Genomic DNA, 10,433 nt, shown 5'->3' with positions numbered 1-10,433 from the left:
GCAAGGAACAATGGCGCCCCAGAGTGGGGGTTCGGATTTCCTGACAAGGCTGGAGGTGGTGAGTATCCATCTGGGCAGCTGGAAGGGAGCCAGAATGTTCTCCCTGAAAGAAGCGACAGCGATGTGGGTGCTTCCTCCTGGCTGTGGGCTTCTGAGCTGCCAGAACTCCTGAATTATTATTCCCAAGACAGACTCTCTGGGCCCTCCAGAAGTTCCGGGAACTCTCTAACCTCCTTTAATGAAAATTCTTCCCGTTTAAAGTTAGCTAGAGTCGGGGCGCCTGGGTGGTTCTGTTGGTTAAGCATCTGCCTTCAACTCGGGTCATTATCCCAGGGTTCCAGAATCAACCCCCACGTCAGGCTTCCTGCCCAGGAGTGAGTCTGTTTCTCCCTCTTCCTCTGACCCTCTGCCTGCCTGTGCTCTCTTTCATTTTCTCTCAAACAAATAAATAAAAATATAAAAAATAAATCAATAAATAATAAATTCAGCTAGGGCAGATTCTCCTGTTTGCAACTAACTAGGTTTACTTACATAATCTCTCTACTATACACACCCATCTAGGTATGTAATGTCTAGTACCTCAGATGCCAAGATCTCACAAACGTCATCACTTTGCACGAAGGCAATGGGCATAAAACAGAAAAAGCAGTCAATTTTCAGAAAATATTTTATGGCCGGGCGGGGGGGGTGAAGCACAAGAACTTTGGAGCCAAACTGCTTAGGTTTCAATCCTGGATCTACCACTGACCAGCAACCTGAACTTGGAAAATTTTAATTAACTTCTATATGAATGACTGGACAACGGCACATACTAGTGCACATGCACCCACGTCCCCTTAATGACACATCTCTGTGGCCTCCCACTCCCCTATAGCTACAGTTGCCAGATATGGAGGTATCAATTGTCAGGAACTGGCCAGTTCTTGGTGAGTAATGGAAGTGAGCGCAGGAGGGCCTCGGATCCCATGCTGGGACAAGAGCCAGTAGAGTTCTTTGAAAGCTTTCAACCCAACTCTGTGAGGGACCAGACTTCCATTTCAAAAGATGGCTGTGGATTCATGATGCCCCAGAAATGGGAAGCTGGTGAGACCAGCAGGAAGCCCAGTTAGGAGAAAATTGTCACAGTCTGAGGTTGAGAGCCTGACAGCCGAAACTATGGGGCAAGAGGGAGATCGAGGAAAAGGAGTAGGTATGCACCTGATTAAGGAATTAGAGCCCTCAGAATGCTGTTGTAGTCAACTTAGCAATGACAAGGTGAAAATAAAAGGCATCTGGGTACAATGTAAATGTTTGAGTAATCTCCCCAAATTCAGGGGATGCATTCTTTCTTTCAATAAGTCAAACTTGTGCTAAACCTAAAGACAGTTATGGAACGTAAAAATTACAATACAACTTTCTCTTATTAGTATCCTTGTTTCATACCCAGGAGCACCTGGGGCCCTGCATGACCATCCACTCTTCCTTTACTACACCTCCAAGCTGACGAGGGAATGACAAATGGACATGGCTGGCAGCCACATGATGGGTACTGGGAGAAGCAGGCGAGACACAAGCCTAGAGTGATCCAAAGACAAAAAGCACACTAAAAGCTCTCGGGGAAGGACTGGGGAACTGCAGATAGGTGACTGGCATCCCAAAGCAATGTGCACTGATGTTGAGATTGTCACCCTATACCTGAAAAATGTCTAGGTATGCCTCCAGGAATATCTGGCCAGAATGTTCTCCCTGAAAGAAGCGACAGCGATGTGGGTGCTTCCTCCTGGCTGTGGGCTTCTGAGCTGCCAGAACTCCTGAATTATTATTCCCAAGACAGACAGATAATGACCCGAGTTGAAGGCAGAGGCCCACAGGAAATTAGAGAGCGGGAAAAGAAGAGTGGCCTCTGAAGCTTATTAGCAAGAAATTTATTTTCTTAAAGATTTATTTGACAGAGAACACAAGCAGAGGAAGCAGCAGAGACAGGGGGAGAGGGAGAAGCAGACTCCCCACTGAGCAGGGGACCTGATGCAGGGGCTCATCCCAGGACCCCAGGATCATGATCTGAGCTGAAGGCAGATGCTTAACTGACTGAGCCACCCAGGTGCCCCAATGACCGGCAAGAAATGTTTTTAAATTACCATAAATGCTAAGTGGTCTCAAAGTCCTGGGAATCTACAGTCAAAGGCGTTTCATCTTCAACATTCAAAACTGGAGAGATGTTGGCGCAGGTGCTTCTGGGAGGCAAATCATTCAGTTATCCATGCCCATAAAAAGGTGAAGAGGCAGCATGCTGATTCTTTGGGTGGTGACGGGGGTGGCAGTGGGAGTGGCAGGTTGGAATTTCAGGGGAACAAGAGTGAAGCAGGAACCAAAGGAGAGCAAATCCAAGGACGTGCACAACTGAACTAGCGACGGCTTCGCCACCAACAGCACTGGCTTCCAGGTCCTCTGTGCCATTCCCAGACAGGCTCTACATACCCCTGTATCCTGGAATCGTCTGCAGGAAGAAGCAGAAAGGCAAGCCATTTATCCGCCAGCTCTTCCTCGGCTGTCTCTCTCTGGTGGAAGTCCATTCAGCAGCCCACACTCGGGGTTTGTCGCCCAGCCCCTCCAGCAGCTCCAGGGAGGGCAGAGCCTCTGAAGTCACTCCTTGTTGTGGGAGCTGCAACAATAGGGGACCCTGAAATGTGTGCATCAGAAGCAACAGCATCCTGGGCTTTCTCACCCACGCGAAGTGTGTAAATGGACATTTGGGCAGCTCTGGCTGCAAACCTGAGGCCCACAGTGCAGACGGGGCTTAGCTGACCTAGAAGAGCCAATCAGTAGGATGGCAGACGTAGCATAAAATTTTTACATGGCCATAAATTTTCTGTGATATCCCTATTCCTCATATAGCTTATAAGCTCAAAGATGCGTTTCTGCCCAAGTCTATCTTCCAGAAAGAGCAAATCTTTCATGTAATATTCAGCAATTCATTTCACAGTTATCTTTTAAGGACGACTGATCTTGAGGCTAAGTACACGTGTTATTGGAAAAGATTTCTGTTAGGGTATTTTGTGGCAAGAACAGTTCTCTCATTTGTAAACAATTTCAGTAACAGGAGGTTAACTGTACTTACCAACCTTGTAACAATTAACTGGCAACCACGACCTCTGTGACTTTGTTGTAATATTCCGTTATTAGGAACCCATCTAAAAAATTTCCCTCCTGGAAAAAGCTCATTTTTGTTTATAAAATAAATGTGTTTCTATTGGTTTTGTTTTCAAGTAGAACACAAAATGTCATACTTCCACACTTGTAAAAACTATGCACAATATATAGGATTAATGAGCTGTGGGAATAAAATTCTATCCCTTAACATGTGAATGGAAATGTTGAGAATGACGTAGAGACAGTGTGACTGAACAGCATGAGCAGATGATCTCAAATTAAATTAAAGTAAGTAAAGCAGGAATTAAATTCTATATATAATATTCTCAGACTCCCATGTGGGAAGAGTGGTTGGACCCACAGACATAGAAGAGAAGGAACAATGAGCTACAGACGATTTTACTAAAACTTTTAAATATTTCCATTCTTTCCCAAAGCATGCTATCTCCCCTTGTTCTGACCCATTCTTGTTTAGCAGAGTTCTTATGATTGGATTTTCTTGTTGTTTCCTTAGAAGGAGAAAATGGACTGCTCTGTCGACATGGGCATTTAAGATTATAGGAATGTCCTCACCATGAGCTAGTAAATCAGCACTTAGGTTTGTACACCAGTCTCTCTGGACTCAGTTAATGTAAGTCTACCCCCTGAAACTTGGGTGCATTGTCACCTCACTGTCAAAACTGGGTACGTGCATTCTCAAAGCTGAAATCTTCTTAGCCCCGGAGGCAGTGAGCCCCTTTCCCAGAGCAATATTGGTTCTTTTAGCCAACCTGACATTCTTTTCCATTTTTCTGTATAGCATCTTAAGTGTTTCCTGGAGAAATCAATCCTTTTCTACTCTCTGATTCCCCCCAAATCTGAACAGGGCCTCTCCATTTAAACTGAACCCTAGAATTTTTGTTAAAGCACAGCTATGCGTTGGAGGTAAAACATAGCTCTGTTAGTGCACATCTCAGAACTAGGGAAGAGTATCGTGCCTGAGAATGAAGCCATCATGAACAAAAGATGAAACAAGAGTTAGAGATAAAAATAAAAGAAAAAGGGAGAAACTTCTTTATATCCCTGCTTGAATTCTGGATACAGTTGGTACTACACATAGCCTTTGTCTTCTCTAAGCTGACCAATTCTCTTTTCTGAGTCTGCTTGAACCAGACTTCCTTCATTTACTGAAGAAAAGAGTCAAATAAGACAACACTTCTACTCAGTTCACATACGGAGTTTCCCTTCCTTTCAACAGCAACAATTAGGTCCAAAGATCTATCACTTGTTCAGGGGAACACTTAGAAAATCTAGCCTCCTAGGAAGCAGAGACTACTATCTGGAAGTTTAAAGTGTGCCAAACCTCCTTCATTTGAGAATAAGGTGAATGCAGTAATTGTCACTAGAAAATAATACCGCAGGCTTAAGACTTTTCTCTTCCAAAGACCATGCATATGCTTGCAGCATGGGGAGGGAACTGAGGTAGAACATGTTCTACCAACCTCTCTACCTTGCTCTATGCCATAAGAGAATTTTCATGCTTACAACTTAGAAATATTTCTCTTTAAAATTTTTTATTTGTTTATTTGAGAGAAAGACAAGGGAGAGCAACTGCTGGGGAAGGGAAAAGAAGTAGCAGGCTTCCTGCTAAGCAGGGAGCTCAATGCTGGGCTTGATCCCAGGACCATCACCTGAGCCAAAGGCAGACATTTAACCAGCTGAGCCACCCAGATGCCTCCAATGACTTAGAAATATTTCTGTAAAAATGAGAGAAATCCCATCTCTTGGTACCCAAAAAAGGGAAGGAAAATGGTGGCTAGCTATTACCACAGTCAATCAATCACGTCAATTATGGGAAAACAGAGGGGAGATAACTTGGCCACAAGAAAAGCAATGACCAGATTAACTTCACAGACTTTAACTGCAGCCAAATTCTCTTTGTCCACCATTTTGAAGTCAGGTGAGCTTTGCTGCTATATACATGAAGCAATTAAAAGGAAAGGGGAAAAAATTTTTCATCAGAAGATTACTGAGAAACCAGTGAAAACAATTTTTTCCAGAAACATGATGTCGCTGAACAATAAAACCTTTGATGTGTTAAACAGATTTTTGATTCTCTTAGTCAATGGCTCCTATGGTCACGGATGGTGTTGCGTTGCCAAACATAACGATACCAGTCCTACAAAAGCATTTGACATTAAGGAACCACCCAGCCTCTTGTACTAACTAAACATGGCATTTTGTTTACACTCGAAATCTCTTTCCCTGTTGCAAAGACCTGACGAGGAAAAGAGGTAACACCTCATCAAGAAGAATGGATGTTCAGCAGTGACCGTCATTGGTGTTCCCTTCTTGTAAGACTGTCTAAAGCATGAACACACACTACCTTCTCTACCAGAATAGACTTAGCTCTGCAAAACAGGAAAATAAGAACCAAATCCTTGGGAGCTGAAGATGAAAACAGAGCTGCTGTGACCATTTTGCAAATGTTCGTGGAGAATGTCATGTTTGGTGGGATGATTGGGAGGGAAAAGACCAGTGCAGACTAGTCTTGGTTTACACGGGCATGGCTACAGAGCACAGGGCTAACAGCAGAATGGGAATCCCTACTAATATGTCATATCTCAGCTTCAGATTATAGCTGGCAAGAACTGTTACAAAGACAGTCCACGGTCTTTGATTTGGTAAAAATAACAACCAAACCAAAAAACACACAAAACTATTATCCACCTTCTAGATTCCCTCAAGCTCTTCCTCCTCTGTCTCTCTTGGCGAATGCCTCACCCACACAGAGGTGTCCCTCTACCCTGGGGACTTGGAAAAAACAAGGCGTGGTGTGGCATTATGCCTGGATCCCTGGGCAGCCCCTGAGTCCATGGCATTCGTCCCTCTGTGGGGTAAGACTTCCTCAATGAGAAATAAGAAGGAGGGGGGAAACAATGGTCTTTCTTTTTCTTTACATGAATTACTCCCCCACGAATGCTTCCTCCTTGCAAGCCTCGTGGAGAAGCCCCACATGGCAAGGAAGCAGTCATGTGAAGTGACACAGAATGCCTTATCCCACCTGGCTTACTGGTCACCAGCAGCTGATGTGTTCTCAGGTGACATTCAACAGCATCATGTCATCTCTTCTCTTGCCTTGTTCACCCCCACACTCCAAGAATGCTCATCCCGGACAAACTGACAGTGCTCTGGACGCTTCCGTGGGCCCTGCTTTCTAGAGGACGCAAGACCAAGCATTGTTCAAGCCACCATGTTGACAGGAGTGAAACCTCTTTGCACACGGTCACCAATAATTTTGTGGATATAAGTAACAATTTTCCTTTGAATATTCAGCAATAAGGGTTTGATTGGCTTTGCACTTTAACCTGGAGAAAACAAAGAGGCTATTCCTCATTCACATGGGGCCTTCCAAAATGCCCCCTTTCTGTTTTTATTACCAATAAGTACAAGGAATACACTTGTATGGATTGTCCTATAACCAAACCACCCAAAATGAAATGACTTAAGACAAAGCTGAGGGGGGCCTGTCTGCTTGGTTCCTGATCCTGGTGGCACCAGCCGGGGTCGTTCATGCAGCCAAATTCAGCTATTGGGTGGACTGGGCTATAAGACCCAAGAAGGTATCAACTCGCCTCTCTGTGCACCTCTCTGGCTCCTTCATGAGGTGGCCTGCCCTCCTCAGATGAGTTGGAGTCTCCTCATAGCACTGTGCACTCAGATCTCTCCCACAGAGGCTGGCTTCTAAGAGGAAACAAAACCTCTTATGGCCTGGGCTCTCGAGTCCCAGAATTCACTTTCACTGAATCTTATTGTCCAAAGCGAGTGACAAGAGCAGTGTGACTCAAGAAACAAGAAACAGATCCCAGCTCTTGAAGTGATAACGGCGCATGTGCAGAAAAAGGGAGGAAGGGGTGCTTTTTTTTTTTTTTTTTTGACAGAGAGAGAGCACAAGCAGGCAGAGTAGCAGGCAAAGGGAGAGGGAAAAACAGGCTCCCCGCTGAGTAAGGAGCCTGACACAGGGCTCAATCCCAGGACCCTGGGATCATGACCTGAGCCAAAGGCAGTTGCTTAACCAACTGAGCCACCCAGGTGCCCCAGGGCCGCCATCTTTGACAACCAAAGACCACGGGGATGGTCAGACTTGTCTGCAGAGTAGAAGCATCAGGGAAAATTTGAAAACTGTAAGAGTCCGGGCCATACCCTAAACCAATTAATTCACAATTGGGTAGATGGGGAGCACAGACACATTTCTTTCTTGCTTTTTAAGCTCCCCGGGTGATTCCAAAGTGCAGGCAAGTTTGGGCACGCTAACCTACCATGACCTGTGAGAAAAGGGATTTGGAAAAGCTGAAGGATCCCCCCAGCAGTCCTCAGTTGTGCGCGGTTACATGTCATTTTACAGTATGCTCAGTGGCTTTTCTCAGGTTTAAAATTTACGTGAAATGCCATCACAGTAAAGCACAATAAAGCAACAATAAGAAGCCAGCCTAGTATGCTTTCTGGGTGACCAAATTCCCCCCGTGTTCCCCGAACTGAGCAATTCCCTAGAACACAAGACTTTTAGTGCCCAAACCAGGACTGTATATGTCAAACTGGACAGGTGGTCACCCTAAGCATTGTCTTATCTGCCTCTGCTCTACTGGTCATGTTCTGGGGTGTGTGGAACCCCAATACCATTGTTACCAATGGAGGTTGTCCAAAATTAATGACCTAGGCCAGTGTTGCTTAAAGCCTGTTCCATGGACCAGCAATATCACCATCACCTGGGCACTTGTTAGAAATGGACATTGTGCAAATTTCTGACACTGAGTCAGAATCTCAGGGAGTAGGGTCCAGGAATCTGGGTTTTGAAAGCCTGAATTCAAGAAGCACTGCTCTGGCCTGCCTGTGGTAAGACGCTTCCATCTTCCTCAATCTCTCCCATCCCACACAAAGCAAAATCAGATTTCTGGTTTGCAATAAAAGGTATAAGGAAGATTCCATCAAGACTAACCAGCCAGATACGTCTTGACCGAGAGCAGCCAGCCTCTTCAGACATATACATGATAATCATCATCTGGGGCTTAGTCTTTTTTTCAATCATTCGTGGGAAGGACGGTATAAAACAATTCTTACAAGCACAACAGATGCTGGGGTGTGGGGTGAAGGGTGTGGTGAGCACAGCTGTCTGCAGTTAGCAAGGCCTTTGTCCTCCCAAACACATCAAACCCAAAAACACAACTCAGGTGGTAACATTGTCTCCAACATGGAAGGAAAAAAAAAAAATCTTAAAGTTGGGCAGTAAGATCAAGCTTTGTTCGTTGACCAGTTGCTTGGTTTTCAATTTGAATTTATAGTAAGAATGATGAGGTGCTTCAGTGGCGCAATCGGTTAGCGCACGGTACTTATACTAAGAATGATGGAGGTTCCAGTCATTTTGAAATTATGCTCTTTTGAACTAGTTTGGGCAGACGTGTACCTAAGGACCACGGAGAGCTCTCCCAAGTAAATCAATACCCTCCCATTTTAACCACCTTAAAGCAAAAATAAATGTTTTAAGGACTCACCTGTTGATATCCAGCTGACATGAAGACTTGAATGCAAAACACTGTGTCCGTCCTATTACTGCATGAATTAAAGTAAAGCAAAGGTATTTCTTAAAACACTTACACACACAGTAACTAGACTTTGGACTAATCAGACCACTCGCCCTGCATACAGAACAAAATTTTCAGCAGAATTGCTGTGCCAGTCAATTAACACATAACTTGATCTCCAACTGCGTGAAGCAAATGGAATTTAAAAAGCCCTTTTCAGAACTCATCTTTGATACAGGATGGCTTTTATTTCTCTGTGTTTCCCACACCTCATATGCAGATTCAAAGGTAATGACCAGTTAACTGGTCCCCCCACCTCCTGCAGAAAAGAATAGCCTCAAGCTATGGTGGTCAAGTCAAGATAGGGGAGAGAGGTCACCCCTTCCAGATTTCTGACCTGCGACAGTGAACCTTGTCTTGCTGCACTGCAGCTCCAGCAGATGTCTGAGCTGCCCCACCACCATACCAGTGGGCAGCAAAAACACCTAGGATATTATCTTCCACCAAGATAAAACATACAGGAGTAGATTGGAAAAACACCTGTTCTCCACAAACTCCCTTCCCCATGTTGTGATCACGTGACAGGTACATCTGGGAGTGTCACTTTACTTAACTAAGTACTTTAAAAAGACAAATTCCTTATCTAAATAACCATAAGCAGACTTTAATTGCTGATATACTCACTATGCAAGACTTCTGGGCATTTCCTAAGCAAGCCATGGTCGTTAAAACCTCCCTGATAAAGTGTAAAGGCATTCCATCTATAAGGAGGCGAAAGTGACTTGTACATCCTTTCTCCAACCAGGAGAACAGTCCGGCAATACTACTAAGAAAGGAAAGGATCCTTCTCCAGCTGCCCAAGCCTAGCTAATCAACCCAGCTATCATTGATCACTTCCCTCGAGGGAATTGTCATGACTGTCACATGGGCTGTGGCTCCTGGCCAGTACCAAGATGGTAGCCCGGAGATTAGAAGAGTTGCACAAAGCCCCTCGCATGGGAGGAGTTGTCAGCTTCAGTCTCCAGAGAACAAAGATCCCAACAGGGAAACTGGGGTCCCAACAGGGAAACAGGAAATCCAAGGGGGTGAGCTCAGAATCAAAACTAAAACCCAGGCCCCCAAGGTGGTAAGCTAGAGCCCTAAGTAAGAACAATGGAAGGACGATGGAAAAGGCTAGAAGACCAGTCATGGCAGAGTCCCGCATGACTCACTCTGCCTTACTTAAAAGCCACTATTCAGTGGAGTTCTAGATCTCATTCATATAATGAATACAGTGAGCTCTACCCATTCCATAAAGCTGGTCTCTAAATCACATGAAATAATTCCAATTGAACATGATTTGTGCATTGTAAATATACAGATGCAAGGGACACTCGCTAGTACTGAGTTCACACCATTCTTCCCAGCACTGGGAGCATGGTGGGGCGGGTGCGTCTGGCGGTTGGCGGCCTGCAGCAAAAGTGATCCTGTGATCGTGGAGATGCTAGTTGTCTCTTTATTTGCCTCCCTAACTAGACTGCGATTTCCTTGAAAGCGGGGACAGTGCATTAGTCATCACTGCGTCCTCATTTACGTGGGAAGACATTCAGTCACTGTTTATGGGATGCTGGATTAATAAATTCTGAACCCTCACCATTACACAGACTCCTGGCTGGCCATGATTTATGTGCAGTGGGAAACCACGTGGTGTGTAATGTGCCAAAGAAAGCCACAGGTGCCCACGTGTCTAGGCATAGCTCCCCATCT

The sequence above is a fragment of the Lontra canadensis genome, unplaced genomic scaffold (genome assembly GCF_010015895.1).
Source record: "Lontra canadensis isolate GAN:19392208 unplaced genomic scaffold, GSC_riverotter_1.0 scaffold126, whole genome shotgun sequence".
Lineage (NCBI taxonomy): Eukaryota > Metazoa > Chordata > Mammalia > Carnivora > Mustelidae > Lontra > Lontra canadensis.
Note: the sequence above shows the minus strand (reverse complement) of the source record.